This window comes from Podarcis erhardii, assembly GCF_964252035.2.
Source record: "Podarcis erhardii genome assembly, chromosome: 3".
In the NCBI taxonomy this organism is placed as follows: domain Eukaryota; kingdom Metazoa; phylum Chordata; class Lepidosauria; order Squamata; family Lacertidae; genus Podarcis; species Podarcis erhardii.
In genome coordinates this window covers 116623543-116642676 of record NC_138507.1, presented here as the reverse complement: position 1 = coordinate 116642676, position 19134 = coordinate 116623543, and the positions used below count along the sequence as shown (strand labels likewise).

Here is a 19134-nt window from a genome sequence, read left to right as displayed (position 1 = left end):
TCTAATCATTTCTTAATCAGTGAAAGCAATCCATTACATTTCCTAATAGACAAAGAAATAGAACTTTAATTTTGCACATATGACATAGTATCCAATGGGCTAAGATTACTAGCATGCCAAAGCACTAAAGGACACCCAAATGGCCAGGTGGACAGGACTTCTTTGAAACAGTGCTTTATTGACCAGGGGCTGCCTGGCTTAAGGCAAGCAGTAGCTGACCAATGAGACACAATAACTTTATGCTAATCAGGTTGAACTTCTAACTCATAACTGCTATCTCCCACATTGTTTTTGCTGTGCTAGCGCAAAGCTCAGCAATGTGTATTCAGGTCCTTTGAATTAGTCCGACTGAATTAAATGGGGCTCATTTCAGACAGACATGTCAGCATTGCATTGTCAGACAGCAAATTTTCGCACTCCTACCCAGGTGTAAGTCTTCCTGAAGTCAGTGAGATTTACCGTACTTCCTAATAGTAGTAGTAGTAGTAGTAGTAGTAATACATTTCTATTCTATATTTCCACTCTGGGCGGCTTTCAACAAAAGATTAAAAATACATCAAAATGTCAATCATTAAAAACTTTCCTAAACAGGGCTGCCTTCAGGTGTCTTCTAAATGTCCGATAGTTGTTAATTTCTTTGACATTTGATGGGAGGGCATTCCACAGGGCAGGTGCCACTACCGAGAAGGCCCTCTGTCTGGTTCCCTGTAACTTTGTTTCTTGCAGTGAGAGAACCGCCAGAAAGCCCTCGGCGCTGGACCTCAGGATCTGGGTTGAACAATGGGGGTGGAGATGCTCCTTTAGATATACTGGGGCGAGGCCGTTTAGGGCTTTGAATAGTGCTTGAAAACATACTGGGAGCCAATGTAGGTCTTTCAAGACCGGTGTTATGTGGTCTTGGTGGCCACTACCAGTCACCAGTCTAGCTGAAACATTCTGGATTAGTTGTAGTTTCCTGGTCACCTTCAAAGGTAGCCCCACGTAGAGTGTGTTGCAGTTGTCCAAGTGGGAGATAACCAGAGCATGCACCACTCTGGCAAGATAGTCTGTGGGCAGGGAGGGTCTCAGCCTGTGTACCAGATGGAGCTGGTAGACAGCTGCCCTGGACACAGAATTGACCTGCACCTCCATGGACGAATCCAAAATGACTCCCAGGCTGCTGCAGCTCATGCCATAGGCAAGTGTGGATTGATTTGTGCCTGCAACATTGGAGCAGCAAGCTTCCCCATCCACTAACACTGAGCCCTGGCAAAGGGGGGAAATGGGCTCAACCTCAGCAGATGCCTGCCCCTTTCCCTCTTAGTGCACCAGCTTGGAGGAAGCCAGAATATAATGGTACTATAATTTATGGTCATCTGGACACTGGACCTCTGCTAATGCAGCCTAGAATTGCATTAGCTTTTTTGGTGCTGCATAACAGTGTTGATTTGTGTTTCCAGGATGACAAGGAATCATGGGGGAGTTTGTCAAAAGCCTTACTGAAATCAAGACACACACTATTCACAGCATTCCTCTGATCTACCAAATTTCCCACTGTATCAAAAAAAGAAATAAGATTCATGTGCCATGACTTGTTTCTTTTGAGAAACCCCTGCTAGCTTTAGTAACCATTGTATCCTTTTCAATGTGCTCGCAGATCCACTGTTTAATTATATTTTCTAATGAGGGTTGAGCTGTTCCACCTTCCCTCTGTCACACAATAGCACCTCTCTGCCTTCTCCACACCCCTTCTCCTTATTTGCTCTTCCGCTTGCTTTCAACAGAGCCACAGAAAACCCTGCTTCTTATCTTTTAACCTTTTTTCCCCCAAATCATAATGATTGCAGCCTGTAAAAACAAACAACCACATTACCAGACTTTTTACAGCAGAAGACGTGACCAGATTCCTCGCAGAGATCTGAAGAAGACTCATATTCTCCAGCTCTACAACGTCGCTTGCAGACACCATCACACGGTTCATTCTCAGTGGTAGGAAATATTATTAAGATATAAATCTATCCCTCAGGCAAAAAAAGATTACCAACATTTCTATGAATTTCCTCTTGCCAGTAGCACATGGGAAAACCTCCAAGCTTAGCATGTGTCAGCAGTGTGATGCAGCAGCTAAAAGAAAAGCTTATGCTATTCTCGGCTGCATCAACAGAAGTATATGGAGGGCAGGGTATTGGGCTAGATAATGCCCTTCCAATTCTACAATGCTACGATTCTAATCAGCAAAAGCAGTCCATTCCATTTCCCACTTAATAGAACTTCAATCTTACACAGATGACATAGTATCAAATGGGCTAATATTCCAAGCACTACAAAGCAGCCAAGAGGCTAGTTAGGCAGGTCTTCTTGGAGTGCTGTGGATGGACAGCCCTTTAGATTTTACCTGGGACGGACACCAGCACCAACAGGAGAAGTAGAGGGGCAGAAGTCTTCATGGCTGAATGCTGGAGCCACCAGAGTTGCCTTCTAGCTCAAAGATATTGCAGAGAGAGAAAGGATCCTCTATTTGTACTTCCCAAGGGAATGGTGAGAGGAAGCTTTCAGGGGGAAGGAAAGGACTGTGTGTTCCAAATATTCTGCTAATGATATTCATGGCTACCATGCACCCTTTCAGTCTTGAATAATTAATTCTTGCTCCCTTTCTCTAAAATAGATGGCTTTTAGAGGAATAGATAGAGGAGAGCCAGTGTGGTGTAGTGGTTAAGAGCGGTGGACTCGTAATCTGGTGAACTGGGTTTGATTCCCCGCTCCTCCACATGCAGCTGCTGGGTGACCTTGGGCCAGTCACACTTCTCTGAAGTCTCTCAGTCCCACTCACCTCACAGAGTGTTTGTTGTGGGGGAGGAAGGGAAAGGAGAATGTTAGCCACTTTGAGACTCCTTCGGGCAGTGATAAAGCGGGATATTAAATCCAAACTCTTCTTCTTATTCTTCTAGACAAATTCATGGAAGAGAAGACTGTTAATGCCTACTAGCTAGGATGACTATGCTCTGCTTCCACAGCTGGAGGCAGCGATGCTTCTGAATGGCAGTTGCTGAAGGGCTGGCTGCTCTTGTGCTCCTCATTGGATTGGCCAAAGCGAGAACAGGATGCTGGACTTGATGGGCCATTGGCTCTTCTTACGTTCCTCATAGAATAATGGAGTTGGAAGGGACCCCATGGGCCTTCAAGTCCACCCCCCTGCAATGCAGGAATCTCAGCTAAAACACCCAGGACATCATCCTGGACATTCTGAAACTCAAATACCCCAAACTAGCCCTCCCATGGCAAATGTAGCAGTATGAAGAAGGAAACAAATGATGGAATAGAATGAGACATGTGTGGCTGAACAGTGGTTCTGCTCCAGTCTCCAAGAGACTCACAGATATAATCAAAAGTTTCCCCTTATTTATGGATCATTGATGAAGGATGTTGTGGCACCTACAAGGAAAAGAACAAACAGGCTACTTGTTCTCAACAGCCCATCTCAATGGCTAGACAATATGTACCTTTCTGATGACTTCATTTTTCCCTGAAAAGCAACCATCGGGAAAATCAGTAACTGTGTCCTCTTTGGGTGGAAGCCCTGACCAAGATGGCCAGCTGGAGTCTCTCCTTTATTGATCCCTCGAGCTCCTGAAAACTGAAACGAGAAGTAATAAATAATAATAATAATAATAATAATAATAATAATAATAATAATAATAATAATATTTATATCCTGCCCTCCCCGGCCAAAGCTGGGCTCAGGGCAGCTAACACCAATAAAATTTGAATAAAAACGTAATAGGGGAAAAAAATAAAGCAATTTAAAATACAGGTTAAAATGCAATTTAAAATGCAGCCTCATTTTAAAAGGAGCCCATAGATCAAAACCGTAAGGGGAGGGAAACATAAGGGTCAGACGGAGTCCGCCAGGCGGAACAGCTCTGTCTTGCAGGCCCTGCAGAAAGATGTTAAGTCCTGCAGGGCCCTAGTCTCTTGTGACAGAGTGTTCCACCAAGTCGGGGCCAGTACTGAAAAGGCCCTGGCCCTAGTTGAGACCAATCTAACCACCTTGTGACTTGGGACCTCCAAAGTGTTGTCATTTGTGGACCTTAAGGTCCTCCATGGAGCATACCAGGAGAGGCAGTCCCGTAGGTACATGGGTCCTAGGCTGCATAGGGCTTTAAATGTCAAAACCAGCACCTGAAACCTGACCCTGTACTCCACCAGGAGCCAGTGTAGCACCCTGCTTGTGGTTAACGCTTAGTTGGAATGAAATATTCAACGCAGCAATAGAGAAATTAAAATAGTAATTTATTTGTCAGACAAATAAATGAGAGGCACAGTGGTATATGGTTACCAAGCTCTGGCCTGGCCTCCTGCCATTCTGGCCAGCACTTATATTTCCTTAATCCAGCCCCCTTGCTCCTCCTGTGGCTGCCTCTGTCCAATCAGCCTGGTTGAAATTCCTATTGGCTGTTTGCTAGAACCAATCACAAAAGATACACCCATTTCCTTTCGCCCTTTTATGGGACACAAAGAGCTATATATTCTTATATCTATAAATGACAAATAAGTAGTAATATATCTTACATGTGTCTCAACAAGGAATCTTAATTACCAGCTCACCTCTTGCCCTCCTTGCCCTATTGCCTTCCAAAACAGATGGTTAATCTTAACTTTTTATCTTCAAGGATCTTGAGTTCACATCATCATTGAAAGATCTCCTTCATTTGGAGGTCTCCAAACAAAAGGCCTGACAACCATATATCTGGAGTGCTCGATGGCGTCTCCTGTCTGGCAGGAGGCTGGGCTCATTTGCCCCTCTGGTCTCCTATTGCAATATGACTCTATGAAATAAGAATTTAACATTTCTTTCTTTCTAGATCCTTTGCATAATTACATTTAAGCTAATATATTTCATACATTATCATAGGTAGCCTTTTAAAAGAATAAACCTTCTCAAAGTGAAAAGGAACAGTTTACAGCCTCAAAATAAAAGAGGGGAAAAAAGCCTCTTCTTCTGTTTACACTCCCCTTCCAGCCAGTTGCTTTCTTTTCCATTTGCTCTTGGCCTTTTTAACCTTAGGAAGAAGATATGGCTCATTTTACTATTTACCAACCCTTAATTTGTAGGGTCAGTGTAACCTTGGCTCTCAGCCTGTAATTCCCTTTTTACGACTTTGAGAATTGTTTTCTGCTATAAATCAGGGGGCCCCCTTGTCTAGGAGGAAAAACATCTTGCCAAGGTTTTTTAGTCTTCTGCCTGGCATGAAACATTTGAAAATCTTTAAGCTCATTTTAAAATACAAGCCCTGATCAAACATATAAGCTTTGATAAAAAATGCAGGCTTATGATTAGATGCCTCACCAGTGCAGTTGGCAAAGCACTGGATGAACGTGGTCCCGTGGCAAGGACTCCGTAAGGAGCCTCACCACAGCATTCTGCACCCACTAGAATTTCTGGGTCAGCTTCAAGGGCAGCCCCATGTAGAGTGAGTTACAATAATTGAGCCTGGAGGTGACCGTCGCATGGATCACTGTGGCCAGATCATGGTGAGAAAGTTAAGGGACCAACTGCTTAATATGGCAGAGATGGAAAAATGCCACCTTTGCTGTGGCTGCAACCTGTGCCTCCATGGAAAGGGAGGCATCAAAGGATACACCCAAACTATTGACCGAAGGCCCTGGGCCCCTGCATATGCATGGTTTGTTAGATTGCTTAAGGACTGTGTCACTGTTTTTCGTGCCCGATTTAAGCATGCTATTTCATGCTGTAATTAACCCTTCTGAACTTTCCTCCACTTATGCTTGGGTTCCTCTAACTCCAAAATGACTCTTGCATTTTGCAAAATACCAGCCAGCTGGTGAGTGGTTGGGAGCTTGCTTTTCTCAATCAAAGTAAAGCTTAAAGCTCCCAGTTGTTCCTTTGAAGTCCCATTCTGACCCACGTGTTATCATGTATGACAGCATGAGAGTGTGGGGCTTCTTAATGGGGAAATCTGGAGGGAGTTTTTCGCTCTGCAGGGCTGAGTTTCACCATCCCTGCCATAGTGGAATCAAACATTTGGCCAAAGTAGAGCTAGACTCTTATAATATGCCCCTTTTCCTTCTGTTGTAGGCCACATTCATGTTAGACAATACATTTGGCATCCAGGTCATATTCAGCATCAATGAATTGTTTGAATATTAGCCATTTTCAAGTGTTGCTTTGAAAATTTAGCTATGACTTCCCCCATCTAGTAGACATATTGATAATGGAATCATCATAGGGCGCCATTTTGTCCTTTACCTCTGACAGAAAAATTCCTCAGGCCAGCTCTTATAATATACGTGCATGTCATCAAGTGTAGGACATACACAGTATCCCTGTGAGAGGGAGGGGGAAACCCAGGAACATCTTAAAAGAAGCCAGATATTTTCTTCCTTCTTACTTGCACAATCCCGCCCAAAAAAAATGTTCTGAAGGTCAGTGTGCACAAAACAAAGAAAGCACCGACAGAGAAAAACATAAGAAAAATATATGAAACCTCAAAAAAAAACAACTCAATGGACCCAAGGAGCAGAAGAGGCCTCCTTCGCTTGCAAAAAGGTTTGTCCATTTGCTTTACATCCATAACCAACCAACATGGAAACTGCTTATTCAGTGAGGGCAGCCCATTCCACAAAGCTCTTTTTGCCTTTCTACAAGATGGCTACAAACATTCATGGAAACTTCCTGTTTCAAGTATAATGTAGAAAAAGAACAATGCTGTTATCCTGTTCATAAGACAGGACCATAGACAACAGCAACGGGTGAGAATTCCCTGGACACTTGAATCATTCATTACATTCCTAAATTGTGGAATCTGGGGGCTTTCCAAGAACCTTTGCTGCAAATAAAATTGGCAACACCTGAAATCTAAACAGCATATTATTATAGTTATTAACATTTTTATTGTGGCTGTTCTGCTTGTTTGGGACAATTTTGAGCTTCTACAGCTGCTCATTATATTATCCCTCTGATGACAAGGCAGGGATAAATCTGCATATGTGTCTGGGAGACTGGCGAAGATGGAGCCTTTTGCACCTGGCATTGTATGCCAGCTCAGTTTGAAGTGAAGGAGGAAGCAGGAGAGTCACAGGAGACTAGTAAAAACAAACACACACCAGACCTTGTCCTTTCAAGCTGAGTTCCCTTCCTTTGAAGCCAAAGAAAACCAGAGAAGTTTTTAATTCCACCATATAACAATGAAATAAACAAGATAACTTTGCCTCCCAGTTTGCACAGAAAAAGATGACAAAGGACTTGGTCTGCAGAACAGGTTTGGTTTTATTAGGAGCAGAAAGGAATGAGATAGTTAATTCCTGGAAAGACTCTTGGTAACCAAAAGTAACATCTGGAAGATTGTTCATATATCAAATGCTTCAGAATAGCAATGGAAATAGGGCTCCATTCTTTACGAAGACACAGGTGCGACTTAGGAATTTCCTGTTACACTCTTATATGATCTGCTATTCTTCCCCTATCAAAGAGAAGAGAACAAGATATGCTAAATCTCATGCAATATTCCACACTCAGGAAAACATATATTACATGAGCAAATTAGAACAGCCAGAATTCTTGAGCATATATTTCTAACTGGAATGCTTTGGAAAGCATATATCTTGAAAGATAAAGAATGATTAGCTTCCCATCTTGCCATTTGATCTATGCATTCAATCTCAAGGGTTAGTACCCAAAGTTAGTCCGAGTCTGGTTAAAACCACTGGTATTAATTGTCTTGACTAACTGAAACCCATGAATTTTAATACTCCACTCTGAGTATAACTTAGTTGTCCTTTTCTTAAAGTTGCATCATCATTTTGCATATTAATTAAAATAAAATTTTATATACTTTACTTAGATATTCCTTCCCAAAACTTTAAAGTTGTCAAAGCCATCAGCCCATTTTTTTCTGGAGCGGCTGTCCAAGTTAGGGGTTGTTGGTACTCCTTCGTGGTGGTTGACATCATACTTCTATGGTGGCTTCCCAAGGGTGATGCTTGCAGCCCCATGGAACCTTCAATGTGGGGTTCTTTAGCATTCCGTGTTATCCCCATGCTGTTTAACACCTACATGAAATCTGGTCTCTCTTTTTCTCTTTTATTGAAGAGCAGGGTGTTTTAATGCCATCACAATCACAGAAGTGTCTTTTGAGGGGATATATTGATGGAAAATGTCTACACCACCAGATCAGTAGTTGGGTTCCTATTGAGGATATTTGGCAAGCCAACATGACAGTGTTGTGGGATCGAAGATTGGACTGATCATTCCGTGATATTGTGGCAGTGGACAAGAATGTATTGTATCTTTTGAATAAATGTTTATTTTTTTCTATTATGTTTTTATTGTAATTTTATTGGTGTTAGCTGCCCTGAGTCAGGGAGGGCAGGGTATAAATATTCTTATTCTTATTCTTATTTATTATTACTTCTAGACGAAAGGGTTTTCCGTTTTTCGAGGCGCTTCACTAGACAAATTTCCCTATGGGCTTGCTTCGCAAGACGAAAACATCTTGCGAGTCTTGTGAGTTTTTCCCCGTTTTTTCCCTTTTCCCCCCTTTTTCTAAGCCGCTAAGCCGCTAATAGCGCTAAGCCGCTAAGCCACTAATAGGGATGCTTCGCAAGACGAAAAAACTGCTAGATGAAGAGACTCACGGAACCGATTATTTTCGTCTTGCGAGGCACCACTGTAATCGGGCCAATACGGTATCATCTCTCTTCCATAAAACGCTTCTTGTGTTGAAATCCATAAAGAATGAAAGAATGAATCCTTAACTAAGGTGTTGCTCTTTTGCGACTGGAAATGTTTGAAATACTATTGCTTTTTCAAAGCTAATTTCTCGTTCTCCCACTCTGCTTCACAGTAATGAAAATGTCTCACCCTCTGAGCACCTCAGCCAAAATCCCATCAAAATAGTTGTGTTCCATAGCAAAAATTAGGGATGTTACCTTTCCCTTTGCAGCAGTACACATACTCAATATTATGGCAAGTCATTCCAGAAGCCTCATATTCATTTCTTGAACAATGTGGCTTGCAGCGACCTTTACATTCTTTCTTCTGGGTGTGAGTAGATCCTGGAGAAATATTAGCTATAAAGAAATCAATCCCTCAGATAAGAGATCATCAACATCTCGAAGCATTTCATATACAGAGAAAGCAGCCCATTACATTTCAAAGAAATATATATTTTTTATACTGGGCAAATGACATAGTTTTTTCCTTTACAAAGGCACAGGTGCAATTTGGGAATTTACACCATTTTATGATCTGCTACTTTGCCCCTGTTGAAGAAGAAAAGAGAACATGTCAAATCTCGTGCATTAGAGCACATTCAGGAAGAAAGAATAATTAAATAAGATAACTGTATGGCCTTTCGAAAAAGCCAGATTCTTGAACCCATATCAACTTTCTAACAGGAATGCTTTGTAAAGGAAATATCTTCTAAGGTAAAGAAGACTAGTCAGATGCCCACATTGCTGATTAATTTCCAGATTCATTTTCAAGGGTTAGTACCCAAAGTTAGTCATACTACAGATAAACCCACTAAAATTAATTCAATTGACTAACTTAAGTTCATTAATTCTAATGTTAATGACTCTGGTCTGAATACAACTTAGTTGTCCTTTTCTTAAAGTTGCAAATTCATTAAAAGACATTCTGAACCATTTGCAAAGAATTCCTTCCCAAAAAGTAAGGCTATGTTTTTCAGAGGGAGGGTGGAGATAATCAAAGAGCCCTTTGGGACATTTCTTTTATGAACTAAAGCCATGAGTATATCTGAATGAATATGTTGTTATTCACTGCAGGCCTGGCAAACCTCCTTCATTCCAGATGTTGTTCAGTTACAGTTTCCATCATTCTTGACCGTTGCTTCTGGGTGGGGCTTGTGGGTTAAGGGACTCCAACCCCTGCAATGCACCACTAAATAATCCCTGAAAGATGGCCATCTAACCTCTGTTTATAAATCACCAATGAAAGCAAAGTCCAGCACTTTCCAAAGCAGTATGTTCAGCTTTGAAACAGCTCTTATCATCAGTTCTTTCCTATGTTTAGTCAGAATCTCGTTTCTTGCAATGTGCCTGGGTCCACTTTTTTCACTTTTCGAAGGTGGCGACAAAGTTTGTCCACTTCCCGTCTGCACGGACACCACCTGTTCTCCAAGGATTCCCATATATTATATACAGAGGCAGTGAGATTCCATCTGCAATTTCATTTAGTATGTTTGGGTGCAGATCATAATGCCCTGAAGATTTGAATTCATTCAGAGAAGCTAGGAGTTCCCTTACCACATCCTTTCCTCTCTTGGGTTGCAGCACCCTCGCTACTGCACCATTCATTCTATTATCACCACATTGTACACTGTTTTCCTTATGGGTGAAGACAGAGGCAAATTAGGTGCTGAGCAGTAGCACTTTTTCTCTGCCACCCAATAGCATCTCTTTATCTTCTCCTCCACACAGCACCTGCTCCTTATTTGTTCTTCCTCTTGCTTTGAATACTACTGTTTATTATCTTTAACCTCTTTTCCAAATCATAATAATTGAGGCCCATAACAAAAAAATTAGCATGTTACCTTTCTTTGCACAGCAGTAGACCATATCAGGATGATGGCAGAAGGCTGTTGAAGCCACATATTCTGTTCTTAGACAACTACCTTTGCAGCTACCTTCACAATAATCATTTATGATGGGTCCTGGAGAAATATTGTGATGATAGAAATCAGTCCCTCAGATGAGAAGACATCACCAACATCTCTAAGAATCACCTTATTCAGTGAAAGCAGTCCATTATATTTTCCACTAAATGAATACAACTTTAATCTTGCACAAATGACATACAGTGGTAACTTGATTCTCAAACTTAATCCGTTCCAGAAGTCATTTCAAAAACCAAAGTGTTCCAAAACCAAGGCACACTTTCCCATAGAAAGTAATGCAAAATGGATTAATCCATTTCAGACTGTGGATGTGAAACACAGAGCAGTCAAATACAGCATTCCTAGAGTGGACATAAAAATCGGAAAAAGTTCACAAACCGGAACACTTACTTCCGGGTTTGCAGTGCTTGGGTTCCAAGTTGTTTGAGTACCAAGGTGTTCGAGAACCAAAGTACCACTGTAGCTTCAAATGAGCCAATATTTTGAACAAGCTAGTGAAGGAATGGGTTTCCCAAATCTAAAACCTGACTATGCAGTCAGTCTGAAATGGGCCCCAAATTCCCCATTTCTCCTTCTCCAAGGGTGCATTACATTAGCTAAAAACTATTAACTTGAGCTCATGTATAACAGGAACCCAGCTGTACAAACATAATCGTCTCCATTATCAACCCATGAAGGCTGGTAATGACGGATGGCCTTGTCAGTTCCGAGTGGAGCAGGGATGGCATGTCTGGGTCTTATCTTACATCCTGACCACACTGACGCACAGACCTTGTCAGCCCCCATGCCCGGGAATGGCGCCAGGAGTGCTCTTAGAGTTCTTACCCCAAGATAAGGAATACAGGAACATGAACATCTGTTTATGGTCATGGATGTCAACTTACGTGTATAAGCTGACGTGTCTGGATTCCTGGGGAAGGGGGGAGAGGGTGCCTGGAGGATATATATATTGTATGCAATTTCTCTTGCTTTTGTGCTTGCTGTGAACTGATTCATGCAGTGCCTTCTGCTATCTGGAGAGCAGAATAAACTCTTTCTCTGAACCAAACCTTGGTGTCATTTGACTTCCTTCCTCCCGTCCGGGAGCAACGCTCACCCAACTAATCAGTAAAGTCTAATAAGGCTACAGTAGAGCAGCAAAGGACACCCAAATGAGCTAGTTATATATTTCTTATTTTACTACAGTCCTGTGGTTTGAGGGACCTTTACACTTTGCCCAGGACAGTAATCAGCATCAAAAAGAGAACTAGAGGGACTTAGGTCTTCACAGATGAATGCTAGAGCCACATGAGTCATCTTGACTGGAAGATATTTCAGAAAGAGAATGAAAGTATCCTCTGTTTATATTTCCTAAGGGAATAGTGATATGCCCAGAGACAGGCAGCAGAGAAGTTTTCAGGAGGAAGGAAAGTGTCTCCTAAGGATATTCTTCCAAGCTCTTAGTAATCACAGCATCCTTTTCTTTCTTTATCAACTGAACTGATTATCAACTGAACTGGTTATCAACTGAACTGATTACTGAAGCCTTATGTCCTGCAGCAGTAAATTTATGCTGCCTCTGCGTGGTGACTGAAACTGGGGTCCACTTCCACAAAGTGGGTATCTCATCTCATATTCCCAACAATTACCTATCTTTCTACAACAGAAGACATAACCAGGTAGATCGCAGCGGTCTAATGAAGCCACGTATTCTCTATTTGAACATGATCATGAGCAGTGACCCCTACAATTATCGTTCAGGGTGGGAGTGGATCCTGGAGAAATGTTGGAAAGATAGAAAGATAGAAATCAATCCTTCAGATGAAAAGAAATCACCAACATCTATAACCATTTCTTAAACAACATAATCAATCTATTACATTTCCTACTAGATGAAGAAATAGAACTTTAATTTTGCTCATGTGACATACATGGTACCTCTGGTTACGTACTTAATTTGTTCTGGAAGTCCGTTCTTAACCTGAAACTGTTCTTAACCTGAAGCACCACTTTAGCTAATGGGGCCTCCTGCCGCCGCGCAATTTCTGTCCTCATCCTGAAGCAAAGTTCTTAACCAGATGCAGCCTAGAACTGCATAAGCTTTTTTCCTGCTGCATCAGTGTTGATTCATGTTAAATTTGTTGTCTACTAAAAAAGAATTGTTGTCTACCCCTAAATCCTTTGCACATGTACTACTGTCAAGCCAGGTGTACCCAATTCTATATTTGTGCATTGGATTACTCCTGCCTTAGGGTAGAGGAAGAAGAAAGGAAGTTTGGATTTGATATCCCGCTTTATCACTACCCGAAGGAGTCTCAAAGTGGCTAACAATCTCCTTTCCCTTCTTCCCCCACAACAAACACTCGAGAGACTTCAGAGAAGTGTGATTAGCTCAAGGTCACCCAGCAGCTGCATGTGGAGGAGCAGGGAATCGAACCCAGTTCACCAGATTACGAGTCCACCGCTCTACTCACTACACCACACTGGCTCTCACATTCTCGCATTCTTCTGATCTACAAAGCTTGCCACTCTATCCAAAAATAAAAAAGATTCATCTGCCATGACTTGTTTCTTTCGAGAAACTCTTGCCAGTTTTTAGTAACCACGGCATCCTTTTCAATGTGCTCACAGATCCACTGTTTAATTATCTTTTCTAATGCTTGTTGAGCAGTTCCACCTTCCCTCCGTCACACAATAGCACCTCTCTGCCTTCTCCACGCAGAGCCCCTGCTCCTTATTTGGTCTTCGGCTTTCTTTGAACAGAGCCGCACAAAACCCTGCTTCTTATCTTTTCACCACTTTCCCAAATCATAATGATTGCAACCCATAATAACAGTTTAGCACGTTACCTAACTCTTTGCAGCAGAAGACATGACCAGATTCCTGGCAGGGGTCTAAAGAAGACTCATATTCTCCAGCTGAACAGCGTTGCTTGCAGACACCATTACAAAGTATATTGTTGGTGTTAGTTGGTCCTGGCGAAATATTATGAAGATAGAAATCAATCCCTCAAGTGAAAAGAGATTACCAACATCTCTATGCATTCCCTATTGTATATGTGAACGGAGCTAGGGCTCTTAGTAACACCCAAGGGCAGCATGAGCATAACATGAGTTAACAATGTGATGCAGCAGCAAGAAGAAAAGCTTATGCTATTCTCGGCTGCATCAACAGAAGTATATGCATGGCAGGGGATTGGGCTAGACAATGCCATTCCAATACTACAATGCTACAATTCTATTCAGCAAAAGCAGTCCATTCCATTTCCCACTTAATCAGGAAATATAACTTCAATCTTACACAGATGACATAGTATCAAATGGGCTAATATTCCAAGCACTACAAAGCAGCCAAGGGGCTGGTTTGGCAGGTCTTCTTGAAGTGCTGTGGATGGACAGCCCTTTAGATTTTACCTGGGATGGACACCAGCACCAACAGGAGAAGTAGAGGGGCAGAAGTCTTCATGGCTGAATGCTGGAGCCACCAGAGTTGCCTTCTAGCTCAAGGATATTGCAGAGAGAGAAAGGATCCTCTATTTGTACTTCCCAAGGGAATGGTGAGAGGAAGCTTTCAGGGGGAAGGAAAGGACTGTGTGTTCCAAATATTCTGCTAATGATATTCATGGCTACCATGCACCCTTTCAGTTTTGGATAATTAATTCTTGCTCCCTCTCTCTAAAATAGATGGCTTTGGAATTCATGGAAGAGAAGACTGTTAATGCCTACTAGCTAGGATGACTATGCTCTGCTTCCACAGCTGGAGGCAGCGATGTTTCTGAATGGCAGTTGCTGAAGGGCTGACTGCTCTTGTGCTCCTCATCGGATTGGCCAAAGCGAGAACAGGATGCTGGACCTGATGGGCCATTGGCTCTTCTTACGTTCCTCATAGAATAATGGAGTTGGAAGGGACCCCATGGGCCTTCAAGTCCACCCCCCTGCAATGCAGGAATCTCAGCTAAAACACCCAGGACATCATCCTGGACATTCTGAAACTCAAATACCCCAAACTAGCCCTCCCATGGCAAATGTAGCAGTATGAAGAAGGAAACAAATGATGGAATAGAATGAGACATGTGTGGCTGAACAGTGGTTCTGCTCCAGTCTCCAAGAGACTCACAGATATAATCAAAAGTTTCCCCTTATTTATGGATCATTGATGAAGGATGTTGTGGCACCCACAAGGAAACGAACAAACAGGCTTCTTGTTCTCAACAGCCCATCTCAATGGCTAGACAATATGTACCTTTCTGATGACTTGGTTTTCCCTGAAAAGCAACCATTGAGAAAATCAATAACTGTGTACTCTTTGGATGGAAGCCCTGACCATGATGGCCAGCTGGAGTCTCTCCTTTATTGATCCCTTGAGCTACTGAAAACTGAAAGGAGAAGTAATAATAAATAAGAATAAGAATATTTATACCCTGCCCTCCCCGGCCTGAAAACTGAAAGGAGAAGTAATAATAAATAAGAATAAGAATAAGAATATTTATACCCTGTCCTCCCCGGTTCTGCTCCAGTCTCCAAGAGACTCACAGATATAATCAAAAGTTTCCCCTTATTTATGAATCATTGATGAAGGATGTTGTGGCACCCACAAGGAAGAGAATGAACAGGCTACTTGTTCTCAACAGCCCATCTCAATTGCTCGACAGTATGTACCTTTTCCCTGAAAAAGCAACCATCGAGAAAATCAGTAACTGTGTCCTCTTTGGGTGGAAGCCCTGACCAAGATGGCCAGCTGGAGTCTCTCCTTTATTGATCCCTCGAGCTCCTGAAAACTGAAAGGAGAAGTAATAATAATAATAATAATAATAATAATAATAATATTTATACCCTGCCCTCCCCGGCCAAAGCTGGGCTCAGGGCAGCTAACACCAATAAAATTAGAATAAAAACGTAATAGAAAAAAAATAAAGCAATTTAAAATACAGGTTAAAATGCAATTTAAAATGCAGCCTCATTTTAAAAGGAGCCCATAGATCAAAACCGTAAGGGGAGAGAAACATAAGGGTCAGACGGAGTCCGCCAGGTGGAACAGCTCTGTCTTGCAGGCCCTGCAGAAAGATGCCAAGTCCCGCAGGGCCCTAGTCTCTTGTGACAGAGTGTTCCACCAAGTTGGGGCTGTTACGGTATGAGAGCAACACAGCTGCAAACTGGTAGCTTGTTTACATCACGTGATGTGACTAGCTGTGGGAAAGACTCTTCCCAGAAGTTCACAGGCTTCAAAAGTCTTTGCTCTGTGTGTAATATGAGACCTTCCTGTTGCGTATGTGAAGGAAGTCTTTGTCACTTGCTTGTTGAACACTGAACTGTTCAGACATTTTTTTTTGTAGAGTTGCACAGTCAGAAATAAACAACATGTAAAGGACTTTCTGACTATCTTCTTTCCCTTGCTGGAATGCAAGGAGGGAAGGGGGTGTGCATTTTCCACGCTGGGAAATGTCGCCTATCGAGATCTCCTGGACTGTGGGGATTGCAGCCAGGGCAGATCACCAGTAAACAAGCCCGGGAGCCTGGGAGAGTTGCCAGCCTCTCCCGATGGGGCTTGTTTTCCAACATATGGTAGCAGATGGAGGTTGATGGATCGTAAACATCCTCTGCAAGGAAATGGTAGCACACGGGTGGTGGCTACAAAGTAACGGCTACGGATGGCTGGTGGAGACTTGTTTGCTATTTTTCTATGTTCCACGGACCCCTGAGGATTGCTGATTTATGGCTGGATAGTGAACGTGGAAAGAATCGTTCTCCAGTGATTTTACCTGGGACCAACACCAGCACCAACAGGAGAAGTAGAGGGACAGAGGTCTTCATGGCTGAATGCTTGAGCCACTACAGTTGCCTTCTGACTCAAAGATATTGCAGAGAGAGAAAGGATCCTCTATTTGTACTTCCCAAGGGAATGGTGAGAGGAAGCTTTCAGGGCCAAGGAAAGGACCGTGTGTTCCAAACATTCTGCTAATGATATTCATGTCTATTATGTACTCTTTTAATTTTGATTGGTTAATTCTTGTTCTCTCTCTTTCTCTAAAGTGTGTGTGTGCTTTCTAAAGGTGCACAAAACAAGGAAAGCACCAACAGATAGCGACCTAAGGAAACCTATGTCTTCAAATGGAAGCTTGATTAAGAAATGATGGAGATAATGGAATCGGAGAAGACTTCAGTGGTTGAGTGCTAGTTCTGCTCCCCTCTCCATGAGGCTCAAAGATATCATCAAAAGAGAACAAAAGTTCCCCTTTATTTATGGGTCATTGCTGAAGGATATCATGGCATCCACAGGGGAAAGAACACACTGGAGATGCTGGTGCTACTTGTTCTCATAATCCCATCTCAATGGCCAGACAATGTGTACAGTAAGTCTCTCAGATGGGGTCTGACCCCTGGAGATTCATCAGAGGCCCTAGCTGTGATGGGGCTGCATACTGGCCAACTGGCGTCTCCCCTTTATCGATCCTTGGAGCTCCCAAGGACTGAATGGGGAAGTGTTTTACTGTGCAGTCATACCTCATGTTACGTTTGCTTCTTGTTACATTTTTTCAGGTTGTATCCCGCAGCGACCCAGAAGTACTGGAAAGGGTTACTTCCAGGTTTTGCCGCTCGCACATGCACAGAAGCGCCAAATCGTGCCATGCACTTGCACAGATACGGTGCTTCAGGTTGTGGGCTTTTCATGTTGTGAACGGGCCTCCGGAACAGATCCCATTTGCAACCAGAGGTGTAGGGATATCACGGAGCGGGGAGAGGGGTCCGGAGGGAGCACACTTTCCCCCCCCCCCAGACAAGCCACAGCTGTCTGTACATCGTTCCACCTATGTCTGACCTTTTGCGGTCTCAGAAGTCAGCGGTGTCCTGTCTGTAAGTTTTTCCCTGAGACCTTTTGTCTCCTATGTCATACACTGTGCAAGGGGAAAATGATGCTGTGGAACAGGTGCCAAAATAGCTTTGTACCACCCCACGATTTCGGGACGGAAGATGTGTAAAGGTCACAGCCCAAAAATGTATCTGCCTAGCTTGCATATTTGTCTCAATAAAAAAAGGCTCCACAGGAATGGCAGCAGCTCACTACAGCCCACCTGTGCGCAGCTCACATTATGATCAACACCTGTCTTGGGCCTTCACTTCAAGAGGTACCACTGTATCTTGTGCATGCTCTGTTAGTTTGCTTGAAGACTGTTTCATTTTTGCTGTGATTGCCCCTGACTTCAAAATAACTCTTGCATTTGACAAAATACCTACCAGCATGCCTTTGTCAGTCAAAGCAACAATCGGGAGGGAGCTTAAAACATCATGCATGTCATCAAGTGTAGGACACATGGGCATGGCTTGGCCAAAATGGTAGGTCTGGTGGGACAAATTAGACCCAGAGGCTAGAGGGCAGCTCTCCTGCAGCCAACACACTGCCTTCCTGGTTTGATGATGATGATGATGCCACATGGGGCTCATCAATCTGGGAAGGTAGTGCATCTAGGAGAAGGAAAACTCTGATCCTAAACCTTCGCTGCCTTTTGGGAGATCTTCAGGAGAAGAAAAGGGCTAAGGAATAAACCCTACAGAAATCCAGAATGGCGTCCCTAAATCTATGCATTTGCTAATCTGCAGGCATCCATCTTGGGTCTGTAAACTCTTTGCTCCAAGTTATTTAAGAGAATGGATGTGTTTATCTCTGTTCTCCAGTAAACAGCCTCAGGCTGTTGGAGGTTGTTTGGGGAAGAGGCGGGGATTTTATTTTCAGTTCAGGATGCAAGATATTTGTAATCTAAGACAAATATGCTGGGATAAGTATAAGAAATTGTGCAACGAACTGCATGCAACTTTTATTGCTTTAAGCTGTTTTGGAGTTAAGTTCCATAAGCAAAGCTTTTGAACCATATTTTTGGGCTAGAATTTTTTTATTTAAAAGAAGAGCGGGTTTTTATTTATCCAATGGCTTCCATATGCGCAATATTGATAACTGCAATACATGTAACTGAAGTGGGTGGACTTTTTTAGCCCAGCAGGCACATTTGCAAGCAAGAGACATTATCACAGATCAACGACATATTCTTGCCAGGCAAAAGCACTTGAGGAGGGTGCAGAGCAGAGCCAGTTTTGTTGAGAAGACATGGCCTGGTGAACCAATCAGCATGAAATATGATTGTGTTGGCCGCTGAGAAGAGTCTTCTCTCTTGACTGACATGCTTCCTTGTTCTCTTGTGCTGCTTGAAGCCAATCAGAGTGGAAGGCGGGGAGTTAGCCAGTGAGGAGACCCTTCTTCTACCCTTTCATGCTGATTGTTACTGAGAGACGGCTGCTGTTGTGGGAGAAGGCAGGTGTGGAACAAACATTGAGGAGTGCGGACTTGGAGATGATGATGATGATGATGGAGAGAAAGTAAGCAATTGACAGAGTTTGCAAAGAAAGAGGGTCAACAGCCAGCATGATAGCCAGCAGGAAGGAGAGGAAGAGGAGGAGGATGTGGTGAACAAAGAGGATACCAGTGAAGGAGGAACCACAGAGGGGTTTGGAGAAGGCAGTGGAGACAA

At 42.9% G+C, this 19134-nt stretch overlaps 1 long non-coding RNA gene across 1 annotated transcript; it reads right to left on the bottom strand.

The window, feature by feature from the left end:
- Positions 1 to 7297: 7297 nt before the first annotated feature.
- On the bottom strand, positions 7298 to 14134 carry LOC309338080. Its single transcript, XR_014154679.1, has 6 exons — positions 14030 to 14134; positions 13466 to 13591; positions 12266 to 12391; positions 10554 to 10673; positions 8929 to 9069; positions 7298 to 7460 (listed from the first exon to the last, which is right to left on the bottom strand). It is a non-coding gene; the product is annotated as an uncharacterized lncRNA (long non-coding RNA).
- Between the last annotated feature and the right edge of the window lie 5000 nt (positions 14135 to 19134).